The sequence below is a fragment of the Tachypleus tridentatus genome, chromosome 9 (genome assembly GCF_004210375.1).
Source record: "Tachypleus tridentatus isolate NWPU-2018 chromosome 9, ASM421037v1, whole genome shotgun sequence".
NCBI lineage: Eukaryota > Metazoa > Arthropoda > Merostomata > Xiphosura > Limulidae > Tachypleus > Tachypleus tridentatus.
This window is the reverse complement of record NC_134833.1, coordinates 56824257-56843952: the sequence shown is the minus strand read 5'-3', so window position 1 is coordinate 56843952 and position 19696 is coordinate 56824257. Positions and strand designations below refer to the sequence as shown.

General features: G+C 32.4%; 1 pseudogene across 5 annotated transcripts in view; it reads right to left on the bottom strand.

The window, feature by feature from the left end:
* Positions 1-19696, bottom strand: part of LOC143225286 (sex peptide receptor pseudogene) — a 130850-nt pseudogene that overhangs the window by 58478 nt on the left and 52676 nt on the right. For 2 of the 5 annotated variants that reach the window (XR_013013772.1, XR_013013773.1), the window contains exons 2-3: positions 17984-18096; positions 11270-11647 (exon numbers count right to left, since the gene is read on the bottom strand). The exons of 1 other annotated variant lie outside the window; for it this stretch is intronic. The product of XR_013013772.1 is annotated as a sex peptide receptor pseudogene, transcript variant X5 (transcript). Of the gene's footprint in view, positions 1-11269; positions 11648-17983; positions 18097-19696 lie in introns of those variants that run through there. 2 more of the 5 variants (XR_013013768.1, XR_013013771.1) reach the window with 1 other exon arrangement.

Sequence of the window (19696 nt, the reverse complement as noted above, 5' to 3'; positions counted from 1 at the left end):
TAACAACAAACAGAACTCTAGTCACAGATATATTCCACTGTGTAACTGTGTTAACAACAAACAGAACCTCTAGTCACAGATAGTAGTCACTGTGTAGCTGTGATTAACAACAAACAGAACCTCTAGTCACAGATAGTTCACTGTGTAGTTTTATGCTTAACAACAAATAGAACTTTCACTCACACTAATCACTTGTTTTTCGCACAAAGATACACAATATATCTTCCTTAAAGAACCGAAACTTGTATTTTAGTGCAAGTTAACCAATGACCCCCGGACAATTTTAAAATTGAAAACCACATTGTAGTTTTGACAAAAAAGAATTAAAGAGAAAAGAAAAAATGTAAAATTTAAATATCACTGTCTTGTGACTGCTAATTTACCGTTACCTAGCAGAGACCAGTTAATATAAAGTTAGGTAAATATTACCTCCAACTTTAAGCTCCAGTAGCTGTCTTTTACATCATGGTCTTCTGGTAGATTACTTCCGTAGCAAATATTAACTTATTATTCATGTCGTTATTAGAATATTGATTATACAAACGTATGGAGATGTTTGACTTCATTAACATTTAGACAAGGTACTTGCCCCGGATTCGATATCAGAATTGTTAGATTTTCCAATTAAAACAAAGTGCTTAGAGGCCATGAAAGTACTTGGGATTTGGGAGCTCTCCCTACTTTACTTGAAATTGATTATAACATGAAACTTTGAAGCGGATGGGTTAAATCAAGTTAGAAAGTAGTTTAACTTCATTTTTACTTACGATAGTCATATAAGGTGCATGTCTAAGAGCCACTAGGGATCACAGTGCAAGCTACGTGGATAATAATTATTAGCTTCCATAGTGTGTTCATAATATGAGCCATGGATGCCTAATATTAGAAACATCTAATTATAATTATGACTTAATTACAGTAGTGGTGATGCAGTAATGTGTAACACAACAACGGTAGATCTTCATACTGCGTCTTAATGTTATACTATATTTTAGTTTATTCATTGAAATATCATAGCTACGAACACAACTGATATTCAGAACGGAAGGTTAGCGATGGGTATTGTAACAATAGTGTAATAATTAGTGAACTACAACATATTCTTCTATATCGGTAGATTGGTGATCTTCTTTAGCTATTGTAACACTCGTCTTCTGTAGGTATTGTAACATTAGTGTAATGATCAGCGAACTAAAATATATTATCATATATTGGTAGGTTTATCTTCTGTTGGTATTTTAACAACAGTGTAAATATTAATGAACTACAATATATTATAATATATTAATAGGTTGATGATCTTCTATTGGTGTTTCAACAATAGTGTAAGCATTAGTGAACCACAATGTATTTTTATATATTGGTAGACTGGTAGTTTTCTGTAGGTAATGTAACACTAGTGTAATGATTAGTGAGCTAGAATGTTTTGTTATGTATTAGTAGGTCGATGATCTTCTTCAAGTATTTCAAAAATAGTGTAATTATTAGTGAACTACAATATATTGGTTGGTTTGTGATCTTCTATAGGTATTTTATCACTTGTGTAATAATGAGTGAACTCAAATATATTGGTATACATTTGAAAGTAGATCGTCTTCTGTGGGTATTTTAACAAAAATATATTGGTGAACTACAATGTATTGTTATATATTGTAGGTTTACAATGTTATGTAGATATTTCAACAATAGTCTGAGTATTAGTAAACAAAAATATATTCTTATGTATTTGTAAGTTGTTGATATTCTCCAAGCATTGTTACAATAGTGTAAGTATTAGTGAACCCTAATGTGTTATTATATATTGATATGTTGGTTATCCTCTCTAGGTATTGTAACACAGGTGTAATGATCAGTAAATAAAAATTCATTGTTATGCTTTGGTTAGTTGACGATGTTCTGCAGGTATTTTTAGAATAACGTAAGTATTAGTGAACTACAATATATTGTTATATATTGGTAAATTTGTGATCTTCTGTAAGTATTTTAACAAAAGTGTAAGTATTAATGAACTAAAATATATTATTATGTATTGTTAAGTTGCTGATCTTCTCTACTATAGTAACAATAGTGTAAGTATTAGTGAAGTAAAATCTTTTGTTATGAACTGGTAGGTTCGTGATCTTCTGTAAGTATTGTAACAATAGGATAAGTATTAGTGTACTAAAATATATTGTTTTCTATTAGCAGGTTGGTGTCTTTTTTGTAAGTATTATAACAAACGTGTAAGTGTAAAAGAACTAAAATATATTGTTATAAATTGTTTGGTTGGGGATCTTGTGTAGTTTTTTTAACAATAATGTAAATATTAGTAAACTACAATATATTGTTATACTTTGGTAGGTTGATGGTCTTCTTAAGGTAATTCAGCAATAGTGTAAGTATTAGTTAACTACAATATATTATTATATATTGGTAGGTTGTTGATCTTCTCTAGGTGTTTTATCTCTAGTTTAATGATTAGTGAACTTTTGCAGGTATTTTAACAAAAGTGTAAGTAATGAACTAAAATATGATATTATGTACTGGTAGGTTGATGATCTTCTCTAGGTATTGTAAGAATAGTGTAAGTATTAGTGAAGTAAAATATATATTGGTAATTATATATTGGTAAGTGTGCGCTCTTCTGTAGGTAATGTAACAATAGTGTACGGAGAAGTGTACTACAATATATTGTTATATATTGGTAGTTTGGTTATATTCTCTAGGTATTGTAACAATAGTGTAATGATTAGTGAACTACGGTATATTGTTATACATTTTTAGGTTGGTAATCTGCTGTAGGTATTGTAACGCTACTGTAATGATTAGTGAACTAAAATTTAATGTTATATGTTGGTGGGTTGGTGATCTGCTGTAAGTATTGGTTAGTTAATGTAAAATCACAAAATCGCTTTTAGAGCAAAAGTACCAATGCAATGAATGTTCTTGATTTACAGATATATATAAGATTCGCTGCAAAATTATAAGACTTAAGAATATCATTTTTATGATGCGCTTTCAGTGTATGTTAAAAACTTACAATTACAATGTTGTTTGTTCTGAATAGAGCAAAACCATTGGGTTTCTGCTCTGACTATTGGAATTATGTAATCCAAGACTTTAGAGTAGTAATTCCTATACTTACGGCTGTCTCTCTTGGGGTCAAGTTCAAATCAATCTCAGAAATAGTGATTTAGAATATGGAAAAACTGATTTTTCTTTAAATACACATGTGAAAAATGAAGAACTGTTTTAAAGAATTCATAACTCACAAACACTACCTTTTTTTGTTTGCATATCCTGCAAAATGGTATTTCTCCAATTCATGGTCCAATTAAAGAAGTGTGGCTATTACTATCATAAGTCAGTGTATATCAGCCAACATTACAGTGTATTAATATGTTAATGTTAAACACTGTTAATATGTTAAACACAAAATACGTTCATAATAACCTTTTTCTTTCCTCCAAAGCGGCCCGGCATGGCCAAGCGCGTTAAGGCGTGCGACTCGTAATCTGAGGGTCGCGGGTTTGCATCCGCGTCGCGCCAAACATGCTCGCCCTCCCAGCTGTGGGGGCGTTATAATGTTACGGTCAATCCCACTATTTGTTGATAAAAGAGTAGCCCAAGAGTTGGCGGTGGGTGGTGATGACTAGCTGCTTTCCCTCTAGTCTTACATTGCTAAATTAGGGACGGCTAGCACAGATAGCCCTCGAGTAGCTTTGTGCGAAATTCCAAAACAAACATCCTCCAAAGATAAACTGAACTCTCTCAGTACCAAAACAGTTTTTTTTTTTATAAATTAAGAAATGCGCTTTTGTTTTTGTTTTTGGAAGCTTAATCCACACTAACTCTGTTGAGCGAAATGCTTGTTATAAATTACCAAATAAGAACAACGGTATTTCTCGGGATCTAGAAAGGAACTACAGATTTATCTAATGAATTAATTATTTAATGTCCCTAATCGGTTGATAACCTCTATGTAACAATTAGCCTATATCAAGGTAACACAAACCCAACGTTACTTATAGTAACTGTTGGTAATTATTTTTGTGTATTGTATAATTAGTAACAGAAGAAAGCGATGATCCGAGAAAGATAACACGTGCTTCTTTTGATAAGTATTCTTAACAGGCGATATAAGAAAAGCTCATAAATATATACTGAAAGAATACATAGTAAGATACTAAACTGCCTAAGAATAAAAATGCTAATCCTGTATCACTGCAGAAGCTTCCTTATATAACTATCACAATTTAGTGAAGAAATGGCGCTATATTGGAACGTACAGCTAGTTTTGTTCACTCGTCATCATACGTCACTAACGGCTAATGTAACTATCTCCATAAAACGTCACTCGTCTACAAATTTGAAATTTTGCCCATTTATCAACTACATTTCACCACTTTTCACAATATTATTGCTCTGTCTAATTACTTAATATTGAACTAGGCCTAAAGCACTCTACGACAGGTTTTCCTCAAACGACTTTATCCGATTTAACCTGACTTCGTATCACTCTCACGCATTGTTTCATAAATTGGTTTAGTATAAATGGGATATACAAATAGTAGGTATATATATAATGGGGATATATTATTAAATATAAACTGGTTTTATATAAAATTAAACACCATAGATAATGAGGATATTTTATTAACCATAAACTGCTTTTACATAAAGTTAAATATCATAGATAATGAGGATATGTCATTGACATAAAATGTAACTATTTTTCAGTAGCTTCTACCCCATCTTTAAAAATGTTATGTTCAATTAGTTCAAGAACAAACTAAGAATAGACGCTCTAATGGGATGTACGCGAGAGAACACCCCTTTCAAAAAAATTGTTAATGTATTTTTCTTCTTCCTGTGATAAAACTCTTGCAATTTTTAGGGTTTACTTTACAACTTTACTATATTATTTAAACCTAGCCGACAAACCCACAAATGTGCTTACGGAATATAACATTGTAATTACTTTCGTGTTTAAAAAATAAGGAAAAAATATACTTTTATACCCGAATAATAAAATTATGAAGTAAAGAACTGGTAAAGTACCAAATAATTAATTACTCTACTTGTTAGCTTATAGACATGTAAATGCGCGTACAATCTATATTTCGATGACTAACTCTGCTCTACATAGCCACAAAATATCATTTATGTCGATCAATTGCATGGTGACGAATTCTGTGTTAAAACTTGTGAATACAAATATCCATTTTTAGTCCTAGTTTCTAATGGGTGGGGAAAAAACTCGTTACTTGAAGTTAGAACTAAATACAGAAGACTTTAATCTGTCTGTATTATTATTATTATTATTACAAGCACATATTTTCATCTATATTCCTGTTATTTGTTCTAATACATATTAGTAGATGGCGTTACTTACGTCTTCGTGAATGTGATTAGTTTTGACTGTCAGAATAAGTGTTGCTCAGTTTCTCTTTTTTTTTTCTTATTTTTACCACGAGAGACATGAAAAGACCAATAAAAATGTATATACAGTAATTTACTTATTAATATTTCTGTTGCTACTTCACCGTCTATTTTACGTCTACGTACCGTTGCTACGAATCTCCATGGTGACTCAATGTTTAGCAGCAGTTTAGATCGTACCTCACCTAGCAACAAGATATAACCATAAGATGAAAGTGTTTTGTTTTTACATGGATATAACCATATGGATGTAGTTATTTTGAAAAACAAAAACTGTGTTATGTAAAAGAATAAGAGCCACTAGGATATCTGTTTTGTGAGATATGAAAAGGAAAGCCATTGATCACTTTACAGTTTTATAGAACATAAGCACTATTCGCAACGGTAAAGTATTGTTATTAATGAAAAGTAAAAGCGTTGTTAAAACAGTCATGCATCTAATATTGAGTGTGAAATTATAACATTTATGAACACAAACACAAATACGTTCACTAGCGCAACGTCAACATATAGAGACGTCAAGAAAATAAAAAGAAACATTGTACTATATGTCAGGAAAGTATAAATGGTATATCTTTAAAGGAAAATACCAGTGGAAATAGTTCTTAGAATCGTTCATCTATAAGAAATAACGAAAAAAGAAACGTAAATAAACAAGAAGACAGCAAGCACGGGACATCAAATGGAGTAAGTAATTAATGGATGATTTAACCCACAATGTCCATAATTCAACTACTCCTGTCCCTTCGCAAATGCCTGTGACAACCCTAAAAATTGCTAAGATCTACAATTTATAGTAGATATTCATTTGTTATTTAAAACCACATTTAATTTCTGCATTAGTAATGCACTCGCCAATCACATGAAGAATGTTAATTACTAGATAACTTGTTTTTACGTGTTTACATATTTTGAACATGAAAATTTCGTCTCGGTTTATCAGTGTGATTAAAACATTAAACATTCAGGATGTGCTGATTAAAACACGCACTTTATAAGGCCTTTACTGTAACAAACACGCCCACTTTCATTTACAACGAGAAAATGTGCAACAATCAAGCATTATGGACTCGTAGTGCAAACAAAGTCTGTTCGGTCCTAGCATTCATGTATAACAGTGTAGCAGAGAAGATTAGAGTATTGAAAACGGGTAAGGTTATATGTTTTCATAACAAATACTGTCTCGAGGGTCTATAGTGAATGGCTTCTATAAGAAGTGCAGACACCCAACTACTGAATGTTTGAGGATTTCATATGTAAAACATTTGCTTGTAGCAAGTTGTATTTATAACATATAATTCTTCCTACGCCCACTTTGATGGAAAAATAAACAGTTGTTTTCGATGAAGAATCTACTAACTCAATAAATGATTAAAAAAATATTAACTAAGGTTCTCTCCAATATCGTAGACTAGTAGCATTTTAAGTGGTTACATAAACAGATGGACAACATAACATTCTCTGCCAATTCAGCGAAAGTGACTAATATAAAAAAAAACACACTGCTGCCTTAGCATTAATAGATTTGAGAATCACAGCAAAATATTAACATAACAAAGGAGATACACAAAGTTAAATAACAATACCGGACAGTCTCAGTACACAATGTTACTTTACGTGTGTGGAAGTTAAAGTAATCAAGACTCCTAGAACGTATTTATTTGATCTTAGATACAAAACAATGGACAATTTACATTCTCTCGACAACCGGTGCAAAATCAAATATGTTAGTGCAATAATCCTTCATAGTAAGCAGTCAGCAATCGGCGAATATTATTAAGGTTCTGTTCAGTAAGTACAATATCGTTCTTAAGGTAGTTAACTGTATTATACGGTCTCAAATAATAAGGATACATCCAGTAAGTTCAACATTTTGTTGAAGTAGTTAACTGTATTGTACGGCGCTAAATAATAAAGTTACATATCGTAAGTACTACATTTTGTTAAGGTAAGTAACTGTATTATGCAATCTTAATTAATAACATTACATTCAGTAAGTGCTACATTTTGTTCAGGAGGTACCTGTATTATATGGTCTTAACTAATAACCTTACATTCAGTAAGTAGTACTACATTTTGTTAAGGTGGATAGCTGTATTATATGGTCTTATATAATAATGTTACTTTCAATAAGTACTGCATTTTGATAAGGAGGTTAACTGTATTGTACAGTCTCAAATAATAGCATTACATTCAATAAATACTACATTTTCTTAAGGGGGTTAACTGTATTACATGGTCTTAAATAATAACGTTACATTCATCAAGTACTATATTTTATTAAGGTTGGTTAACTGTATTATACGGTGCTAAATAATAATGTTACTTTCAGTAAGTAGTAAATTTTCTTAAGGTGGTTAACTGTATCGTACGTCTTAAATAATAACGTTACTTTCAGTAAGTAGTAAATTTCTTAATGTGGTTAACTGTTTTATATGATCTTAAATAATAACTTTACTTTCAGTAGGTGCTACGTTTTATTAAGGTGGTTAACTGTATTATGAGGTCTTCAGTAATAACGTGAAATTCAGTAAGTAAAATATTTTGTAAGGTGGTAATATGTATTGTGCCCTCTTAAATAACAACGTACCTTTCAGTAACTATTACACTTAGTTATGGTGGTTAACTATAATATACGGTCTTTAATAATAACGTTAAATTGAGTGAGTACATCAGTTTGTTAAAGTATTTATCTCTTTATGCGCTCTTAAATAATAACATCGTATTCAGTAACTACTACACTTTATTAATCTGGTTAACTGTGTTATGTGGTATTAAATAATAAGGTACCTTTCAGTAAGTTCTATGTGTTATTGAGGTGGTTATCTGTATTATGAGCTTTTAAATAATAACGTCCCATTTAGTAAATACTACACTTTCTTAAGGTTATTAAATGTGTTATACATTCTTAAATATTAACATTACATTCAGTAAGTAGTAAATTTTGTTAAAGTGGTTAACTGTATTATGCGGTCTTGAATAATAACGTTACATTTACTAACTACTACATTTTGTTAAGGTTTTAACGGTATTATATGTTCTTAAATAATAACGTTCCATTTAGTAAGTACTACATTTTGTTAATGTGATTCACTGTATTATACGGTCTTAAATATTAACATAAGATTCAGTAAATACAACATTTTTCTAATTTGTTTAACTGTGTTAAAAGTTGTGAAGTAATAACGTTGCATTTACTATATTCCACGTTTTATTAAGATGGTTAACTGTATTTTCCGGTCTTAAATATCAACGTCACATTTAGTAATCACAACATTTTGTGAAGGTAGTTAATTGTATTATACAATCTTTAATATTAATGTTACTTTCAGTTAGTACTACAGTTTGTTAATGTTGTTAATTGAATTATAAGACCTTGAATAATAACGTTACATTTAGTAAGTACAACATTTTTTTAAGGTTTAGGTTAACTGTATTATATAATGTTAAATAATAACGTTACATGTTATAAGTACCATATTTTGCCAAGGTGGTTAATGTACAATATGGTCTTAAATAATGAGGTTTCTTTCAGTAAGTAGTAAATTTTGTTAATGTGCTTAACTATTTTATATGGTCTTAAATTATAATTTTACTTTCAGTAGGCTCTACGTTTAGTTAATGTGGTTAATTTTATTACACGGTCTTAAATAATAACGTTACGTTCAATAAGTACCATATTTTGTCAAGGTGATTATCAGTATTATGCGGTCTTCAATAATAACGTTCCATTCAGTATCTACTACACTTCGTAAGGTGGCTACTGTAGAGAATGGTCTTAAATAATAGTGTAAGATACAGTAAAGTACAACATTTTGTTGAGGTGGCTAACTGTATTATATGGTTTTAAATAATAACGTTCCATTCAGTAAGTGGTAAATTTTGTGAAGGTGGTTAACGGTAGTATATGGCCTTTAATAATAACGTTAAATTCAGTAAGTACATCATTTTGTTAAAATGGTTATCTCTTTTATGCGCTCTTAAATAATAACGTCACATTCAGTAACTACTACACTTTATTAAGGTGGTTAACTGTGTTATATGGTATTAAATAATAATGTTACTTTTAGTAAGTTCTATGTTTTATTGAGGTGGTTATCTGTGTTACGAGCTTTTAAATAATAACGTCCCATTCAGTAAATATTACACTTCCTTAGGGTGGTTAAATGTATTATATGTTCTTAAATATTAACATTACATTGATTAAGTAGTAATTTTTTAATGTGGTTAACTGTGTTAAAATGTCTTAAATAATAGCTTTCTTTTCAGTAGTACATACTGAAAGTAAAGGTGGTTAACTGTACTATGGGGTCTCGAATAATAACGTTCCATTCACTAACTACTACATTTTGTTAAGATTTTAAGGGTATTATATAGTTTTAAGTAATAACGTTCCATTCAGTAACTACTACCTTTTGATAAATTGGCTAATTGTATAACATGATCTTAAATAATAACGTTACATTCAGTAAGTACAACATTTCGTTAAGATGGTAAACTGTATTACCAGGTTTTAAATAATAACGTTCTTTTCAGGAAATACTACTTTTTTTGAGGTGGCTAACTGTATTATATGGTCTTAAATAATAACGTTACATTCAGTAAGTGAAACACTTTGTTAAGGTGGTTAGCTGTATAATACGGTCTTTAATAATAATGTTACCTTCAGTGAGTATATCATTTTGTACGGGGTGTCAACGGTATTATACGGTCTTAAATAATAATGTCAGATTCAGTAAGTACTACATTTTGTTATAGTCCTAAATAATAACGTTACCTTGAGTAAGTACTACATTTTGTTAAGGTTGCTACTGTATAGTATGGTCTTAAATCATAATGTTACATTCAGTAAGTTATGCATTTTGTTATGGTGAGTAACTGTATTATGCGGTCTTAAATAATAACCTTACTTTTAATAATTATTACAATTTGTTAAGGTTGCTAACTATATTATGCGGTCTTAAATAATAACGTTACATTCATTAAGTACTCCATTTTGTTAAAGTAGTTCGCTATATTATACGGTCTTATATAACGCTACATTCAGTAAGTGGTACATTTTATTGAGGCGGGTAACTGTATTAATCGGTCTTAAATAATAACATTACTTTCAGTGAGTAGTACATTTTGTTAAGGTGATTAAATATATTTTATCGCGTTAAATAATAACTTTACATTCAGTAAATAGTATATTTTTAAGGCAGTTAACTGTGTTATTCAGTCTTAAACAATAGCCTTCCTTTCAGCACCTACTATATTTTAAGGTATACATTTTCTGTTAAGAATATTACTGGCTCTACATGATAGCTTTAAATGTTATGTTTGTATGTTATACCGGCCTGTAGATGATAGCATTAAATGTGATGTTAGCAGCATTACTAGGCTCTGAATTATAACTTTAAATGTGATGTTAACGGTGCTACTGAGCCCTGAATGATAACATTAAATGTTGTGTCAACAGTATTACTAGACTCTGAATTATAACTTTAAATGTGATGTTAACGGTGCTACTGAGCCCTGAATGATAACATTAAATGTTGTGTTAACAGTAGTACTGTACTCTAGATGTTAAGTTTAAATTTGGTGTTAACAGTACTAGTGTATTCTGAATCATAACAATAAATTCGGTGTTAACAGTACTAGTGTATTCTGAATCATAACAATAAATTCGTTGTTAACAGTACTACTGGGCTCTGTATTATAATATTAACAGTAGTATTAAGAGTACTATTGGGCATTGAATGATAACATTAAATGTGGCGTTAAAAGTGCAACTAGGCTCTGAATGATACCATTAAATATGGTGTTGAACAATACTAGAGAGCTATAGTAACAATAAGAGTAACATTCAACGGTGTTTGTGGGCTTTATTGATGACACTACACGACATGACGTTGAATATCATCAGTTGAGTTGATATAACAGCATGACATCACAAGATTTTGTGGGTAAACAATGAATAAACATCCATTTTTTTCCCATGTAATGCCAGATTCTCAAACGAACAGAAGATTGTAAATTAAAATTATTTTACTTAAATATAAACTAAAAATAAATAACTTCAAACAAACGGCTCATTCTTAATGTTAGAGTGTCTTTCAGTAATCAGGAGATTTCTTATCTAAGTTAATACTGCTCACACCAGTTCATCTTAGGTATGTCTTCAAATTCCAACCATGAAGTACATATACAAGAGTCAAATTACACCAGGCGGTCATCACAGGAACTAAAAAAGAGCGATAAATGTAATCCTTGGATTAAACTCTATTGATTCTCGTCTACATATTCATTTTCTCAGCTATTCCAAGTTGCAGTATGAAATCTCAAGGACTGTATTATTCCCTTTTTGTTGTAAATGTAAAGATTTTAGAGCTACGTAGTTTTATTCATAATACTTGGATACTTTCAGCCTTAAAATATTAGTATAATTAGAATAATTAGAAATCAGAAAGTCTTTGTATAGAAGGAAGCGGTTTATCCCACATTTCTATGTAGCCTATATATATATATATATATATATATATATATATACATCTATTTAATTTAACTCAAGGGTGCCTTGCGTACCTGGAAACGTTTAAATTGGCATGTGCAAATAACTTACAAGTATATGGGTATGAAATCATGAAAGTTTAAGAAACGGTTTAACTCATCTTTGTATATATAATTATCAAATATCTGTGTTGTGAGCTATTCTGGTTGTCTTATATAAAATAAGATGGCTTATATCACCTTTGTATGTAACAGACAAGAAATATTATGGTTACATGTTGTATTATACCAGGGAATGGTTTCCATCACTTTTGGATATAAATCAAGAAATATATATATACACCCTTGTGCAAATTAATTGAAACAAATGGTCATTTTACAATATTTTCAGCATGGCGGCCGGTGTAGGCTCGCTGGACCCGCTGATTTCCTTTAATAGTCATTTTTTCACACAGACGGCGTCATTACCTGTGTTATGCAATACGGTCGATCTATTTTTGGGATATATGACGAAATTTTGAGGAATATTACGTCATTTGAAATTGCATTAGAAGAGCAAGGAGACCAGTCAAAAAACAACTTCTTACCAACTCAATGAAGAAAAAACGGTATCAATGGGGTCTGAAATACAAGAACTGGACGCAAGAACAATGGAGGAAGGAGTTATTCAGTGACGAGACTCATTTTTTCGTACAGGGTCAAAGAAGTCTACATGTTTGCAGACCTCCAGGCAAGAAACTTCGAGGATTTCACATCAATCAGTTCGTAAAACATCCCTTGAAGAAGATGTTTTGGGGCTTTTTCAGCTACTATGGCGTCGGAGGCTTACATATCGTGAAAGATATGATGCGATGACTACAGTACATCGACGTTTTAAAGATAAGAGTCGTTCCAGAATTGAAAAAGAGATTTCCAGATGGATCTGGCATTTTTCAGCAAGATCTGGCTCCGTGTCACACATCGAAACTTGTGAAGAATTTTATGACTATAACGCGAATAAAGGTGCTGGACTGGCCTGGAAACTCTCCGGACTTAAATCCTACTGAAAACCTTTGGGCGATTTGTAAAGAAAGACTTCGGGGAAAAGACTATACTACGAAAGATAAGCTAATTGAGGCCATAATTGAGGTGTGGTACCGCAATCCAAAAATTAGTAAAGATTGCAGTCAATTCGTGGACTCGATGCCAAAGCGGATTAATGATCTTCTCAAAAATTAAGGCGGTCATATCATGTATTAATTTATGAGTAATATTTGGATTCTCAGAAATAAAACGCAAAAAATTTAAAAAATTGTAATTTTCCGTATTGTTTCAATTAATTTGCACAAGGGTGCATATAGTGTTCACCATACAAGTTGTATTATACACAATGAAACTTTTAACAAACAGGAACAAATAGGCTTGCAACTATTTTTTTAATTTTCAGTTTCATTATGTGTATTACGTGGTTGGTTGTGGATAACATTTTTTCATTCAGCTGTTACGGTTTCATGGATGTAAGTTACGATTATTCCAAATTATTTAAGGACGTATGATAGTGTCAATACTTAAATAACTTGTTTATATTTTTTTCCTGTGAGTTATTCGTTTATTTTTTTTAATGCTGACGATACATGAGGAATGCTTTAAACAAGTCTCTGCCACGACGTAAGAAGTTCCATCTGACTTCCATCGTTTCTGTATTTCTTCCACAGCAAGAATCTCTGTATTTCTCACATTTTACTTTCCGATTTTAGGCCTAATAAATCGGACGTGTCACATGAAACTCGAGAGAAAAACAAAGAGAATGATACCGAGGCATGTGGCACTGGTTGTCAGAATCCAAACAAGTAAAGTTATGTTTAATTCTCAAAATAACGTCCCCGAATCAAACCTTTTGTAAAAAAATTAATTTTTATATAGATGTACTCGTTACTTAAAGAAACCAATCTTTACGTAATTTTATTTTAATATCACATATTTTTTTATAAACTAGAAAATTAGTCCCAATCACTAAATGTTAAGCTTTGTTTGTTTGGGAATTTCGCACAAAGCTACTCGAGGGCTATCTGTGCTAGCCGTCCCTAATTTAGCAGTGTAAGACTAGAGGGAAGGCAGCTAGTCATCACCACCCACCGCCAACTCTTGGGCTACTCTTTTACCAACGAATAGTGGGATTGACCGTCACATTATACACCCCCACGGCTGGGAGGGCGAGCATGTTTAGCGCGACGCGGGCGCGAACCCGCGGATTACGAGTCGCACGCCTTACGCGCTAGGCCACGCCGGGCCTAAATGTTAAGCAATGAAACATTCAACCATCCTTTTTACTAACTTATTTGAATTAAAACTTATAAAAAACATTATGTGGTATTTCTAATAGCTTGAAAGAAACAAAAAATCCCTGCTAAATGTAAGGTAGACTTTTTCTAAATACCTTATATTCTCACAGAAATAAAACTCTGCTAAACTAATAGTACAATAATTATTAAGGGTGTGTTTAACCACCAAACCAAAATAAACAGGTTTACATCGAAATATAAAATATTTCTTTTATTAAATCTATAAAATAAGCCTAGTATTTTGGTAGAATACGTTTTTATTTTTACAGTTTTCTGTTTCCGCACCTCAGAGATTGATGTGAAACACGAAAAGACATGGTAATAACCTTGGCTTTTATGTCATAAAATAATAGATTAATAAGTTAATTAATAAATATTAAACAAACAAATAAATTATCAGTTATGGTTAATGTAGAAATGGTTCAAAAACATTTGTTTTCATTTAAAGTAAAGTAAATGTGGTACTTTTCGTCATGTCAAAAAAATACACTTAAAGACAGAAAGTTTCATCAAACTTTTATATAAGTACATCGCTGGCCAAACTTTTAAGGCCAATGAACATAAAGCAAAAATATGCATTTTGCGTTGTTAGACTTAACCACTTATTTGAGTAGAGCTTCAAAAGATGAAACTAAGAAAAGGGAAAATAGAAACCTTTTTAGCATTTAATATTGAAAATATGAACACTATGAAATTAGCTTAAATACTAGCTGGTCAAAAGTTTAAGACCACACTGAAACGAAGCGTTAATCGGTAAACACGTATCGAAATTTAGTCATTTGTGTTCAAGCATTAGCGTTGTCAACATCTCCCACTGATATCTCTTGTGTTACATTGGGTAAAACATGGCAAAAGTTGATAGAGTTTGAACGTGGTAGAATTGTCGAGCTGCAAAAGCAAAGTCTCTCTCAACGTGTCATCGCTGGTAAGATTGCACGTAGTAAAACTGCTGTTGCAAATTTCTTAAAAGACCCTAAGGGATACGGAACGAGAATATCAAGTGGTCGGCCCAAGAAAATTTCGCCGGAGTTGAACAGGAGGATTTTATTTGTTGTCCCGCAAGGCACCAGCCGCTCTTCGAACCAGATTAAGGCCTTTACGGACGCAGAATGCAGCTCAAGAACAATAAGACGGCATCTACAAGAGAAGAGCTTTAAAACCCGTAAACGTCTTCAAAGACCACGCCTTCTTCCCCATCACGAAACAACTCGGTTAAACTTTGCTGAGAAGCAGCAAACATATGACGTAGAAAAGTGGACGAAGATTTTGTTCTCTGATGAGAAAAAATTTAACCTGGATGGTCCAGATGGCTTCCGACGTTACTGGCACGATAAGATATTCCACTGGAGACTTTTCTACATAACACAGTGTAGGAGGTTCCATCATGATCTGGGGTGCTTTCTTCTTCCATGGAACAATGGAGCTTCAGGTTATACAGGGCGTCAAACAGCAGCTGGCTACATTGGCATGTTGGAGAGAGCATCCTTATTGACTGAAGGCCCTCGATTGTGTGGAAATGACTGGATCTTTCAGCAGGACAACGATGCAATCCACAATGCCCGCAAGATAAAGGACTTTTTTCATGGCGAATAACGTGATTCTTTTGGACCATCCCGCGTGTTCGTCCGAACTGAACCCCATTGAAAATGTTTGGGGGTGGATGGCAAGGGAAGTCTATGGAAATGGACGTCAGTTTCAAACAGTGCATGATCTTCGTGAAACCATCTTCACTACTTGGAATAACATTTCAGCCAGCCTTCTGCAAACGCTTATATCGACCATGCCAAAGCGAATGTTTGCAGGTATTCGCAATGACGGCCGTGCAACTCTCTACTGAGACCTCTTGTTGGGCAATTCCTACCCTGTTTAGGACTTCTTTTTGGTATGGTCTTAAACTTTTCACCAGCTAGTATTTAGGCTAATTTCATAGTGTTCACATTTTCCTATTAAATACTAAAACAGTTTTTTATTTTTATTTTCTCTTTTCTTATTTTCATCTTTCGAAGCTCTAGTCAAATTGTTGAGTCTAACAATGCAAAATGCATATTTTTTTTGTATGTTCATTAGCCTTAAAATTTTGTCCAGCAGTGTATGTTTCGAAGGTAAATTAATTAGTTTGGGTTTGTTAAGAAAAAAATTGGGAAGTTTGAAAAAACAATAGGTTCCTTGGTCAGATAATATTTCCCTAAGGGTTATGAAGAAAGTTAAATATAGTGTATGTGAACTACTTGCTACTGTTTTTATTAGTTTGAGTAGGTATCAGATGATTAGAAGTTGACTAATGTAACTTGTCTTTTCAAGAGAAATCGTAAAAATTGCTCTAGTAATTATAGACTTATTAGTCTTACATCAGTTGTGGGAAGAGTTTTGAAAAGTCGAATAAAACATGCTTCACAAAGTTATTTATCAAAGATTAGAATCTTATTGGGTAGGAAACGTGATCAACATCTTGCCTTACAAATCGTATAAAATTCTTTGAAAAGGATACTGGATTTTTGGTTATTTAAAGGCTATTTGAATTTTCTGAAATCCTTTCACAAGGTGCCACATAAAAGGCTTGTAAAAATTTCCATGTAGGTGTGAAGGGTAAATTAGCAAATTGTATAGAAGAGTGGCTGTATAGAAGAAAGCAGAGGGCTTTTACAAATCAAACTGGATTAATGTTACAAGTAGGGTACCTCAGAGCTCACTCTTAGGATCTTAGGTTTTTATGACTTACATCAATGACAAAGAAAAACTACTTACATTTGTAGCTGATATTGAGTTCTTGGGTGTTACTAGTTGTGAAGAGGATGCTACTGACTTACAAAAGGATTTAAATCATTTAATGTGTTGAGCAAATAAATTGCAGATGGGTTTGAGTTATAATAAATGCAAGATAATGTATGTGGGCTATCATAATTTGAATTATAAGTACTAGCTCGGTTACCCATACCCTGGACAAAAGTTATGTAAATTCATGATTAATGAAAGGTTATCTTAGAACATGAAAAGCTGTTTCCTTGATATATATTTTTTAAAAAAGCCCATAAAACCAGCAAAACACCAAATCTGAAATAATAAATTTGCTTGTATCTCCTCATAAACCAAACAAACCTTCATGCCAAATTTGGCGAATATCAATCAACAGGGACAAAGTAGTGATAAAAGAACTGAAAAATGTAGAATTGAAAAATTTATATTTATTTCCCCAGGGATCTAATGAATCTATATACCAGTACTGATGAAAATCTACCTGCACTCTGCAAAGTATTTACATAGACATACAACAGACAGTACTATTATATTTATATAGATGACACCTGTACATTAGATCCGCGTGTGACGTATTCATGATGCCACATCTGCATTCTAAGAATGGATAAAAATAAAGTTCTCTATGATGGGAAACTGAAGCAAAACAGGAAAATCATGATCACTATCGCGAATTTACATACACACAGGATTAAACTTTCGCGAAGTAGGGTTGTACGTTGCGTAATAATAAAGTTTTTCCAGTAGCATATAAGCAAGAGTTGCATTAGAGTATGATATTTTAACAGTGTCATGAAGGAAATGGATCTTGGTGTATGGTTGATCAGTCTTTAAAGCCACCCGAGCAGCGTACTATTGCTAGTGGTAGGGCAAATAGGATTTTAAGTTGTGTCTAAAGAAATATTGAATACAAGTATAAAAAAGTTAAAATTTCGTTGTACAGGTCACTGGTTAGGTAACACTTAGAATATTATGTTCACTCATGAGTATCTTACCTTAGAAGGTCATTGAATTATTGGAAAGGGTTCAGAGTAGAGTCATCAGAACGGTATCTGGGGTGGAGTGGTTGTCGTACGAAGAGAGGCTGAAATCTTTCAAATTGTCTTCTCTTGAAAAACAAAAAGAGTTAGATTAGAACTTAATGAGGTGTTTAACATTGCAAAGGGAATTGGCAGTGTTGATGCATCATCTTTGTTCACACTAAACAGTTTGAACAGTATGAATAGCGAAAACAAACAGTTTTCTAACAGGTTGTTTGGCCTTTCGAAATACCTAAAGGCAGTAAACTTAAGTGAGTTTTAGTAAAAGCTCGGTACATATATGAATGATAAGGGCTGGTTTAGTTGAACTTAAAATTATATTTATTAACTGTTTTAATTTAGTTGTTTTGTTTGTTTGTTTTGTATTCTCGCGCAAAATTACACGAGGGCTATCTGCGCTAGCCGTCCCTAATTTAGCAGTGTAAGACTAGACTTTTACCAAAAAATAGTGGGATTGACCGTCATATTATACGCCCCCACAACTGAAAGGGCGAGCATGTTTGGATTCGAACCAACGACCCTCAGATTACGAGTCGAACGCCTTAACCCACGTGACCATGCCGGGCCGTTTAATTTAGTTGAAAGGATGGGACAGCCAATAGGTCCGATGTTGTTTCAAAACATCCTGCAAGATATTGTTTAATATTGATTTTTTTCTGATATATTACGGTTCTTATCTTCTCAATCTAATTATAGTACTTCCATGTATATTATTATACTATTCATATCATTATACTATTTATGTCCCCGCCTGAAGTAATACTCTGCCTGTTAGTTCATCTGAAGTTTTGTTTGGTTGAATTTCGTAAACATTTTCACGAGGGCTATCTTCGTCAGCCTTCCTTAATTTAGCAGTGAAAGACAAGAGAACAGGCATATAGTCATCACCACCCATTGCCAACTCTAGTTGAGATGACCATCACATTATAACGCCCCCACGGCTGAAAAGGCTAGGCTGTTTGGTTCACTTACTGATCATAATAGAGACACAGTTCTCTTCTTCAGTTAACATTATCTGTACTGATAATAAAAGACACACGGTTTTCTTCTTCAGTTTATATTTTTCAGTGTACAAGCAATCTAGTCTTTTCTGTAATGTTAGACACAACAGCAGATTAAATTATAATAATTTAATTAGAACCGCAAGTTTTAATTACTAGTTCATCAGAACCAGGACTTTAAAGTTCCCACCACAAGGAAGTTCTTACAGGAAATACAAGGAACAAGTAGCTCCAGCTGTTAATTAACCATGTTTTTTGGCAGCTTAAGAAGAAAAAAAAACAATAAACTATAAGCATCAATGGTGATAACTCTTGAAATCTTTTGAAATAACTACAACCAAAAACCCTATATATATAACACACGAATCACCACTAGTAGAAACCAATAAATAACCTCATACGTATAACAAACAGATCATTAGTATATGAAGCCTAGTATTGACATGTTAACCCTGAGAAAGCCGCAAAAGCGAAACAGTGGTCAAAATGAATATATCTGGAGTGTAAAGGTCGTTTTTTTCCAGTTTTTCCAAAATATGTAAATCCCTTCCAGTATGCACTACAAAATTTGAAAGTGTGATGAAACAGTAGTGGCGAATCATCTGTTGTAAATAAATTACGTAAGTGAAAGAAAAGCAAAAAAAAATAGGTGTAAAAAAATACAAAA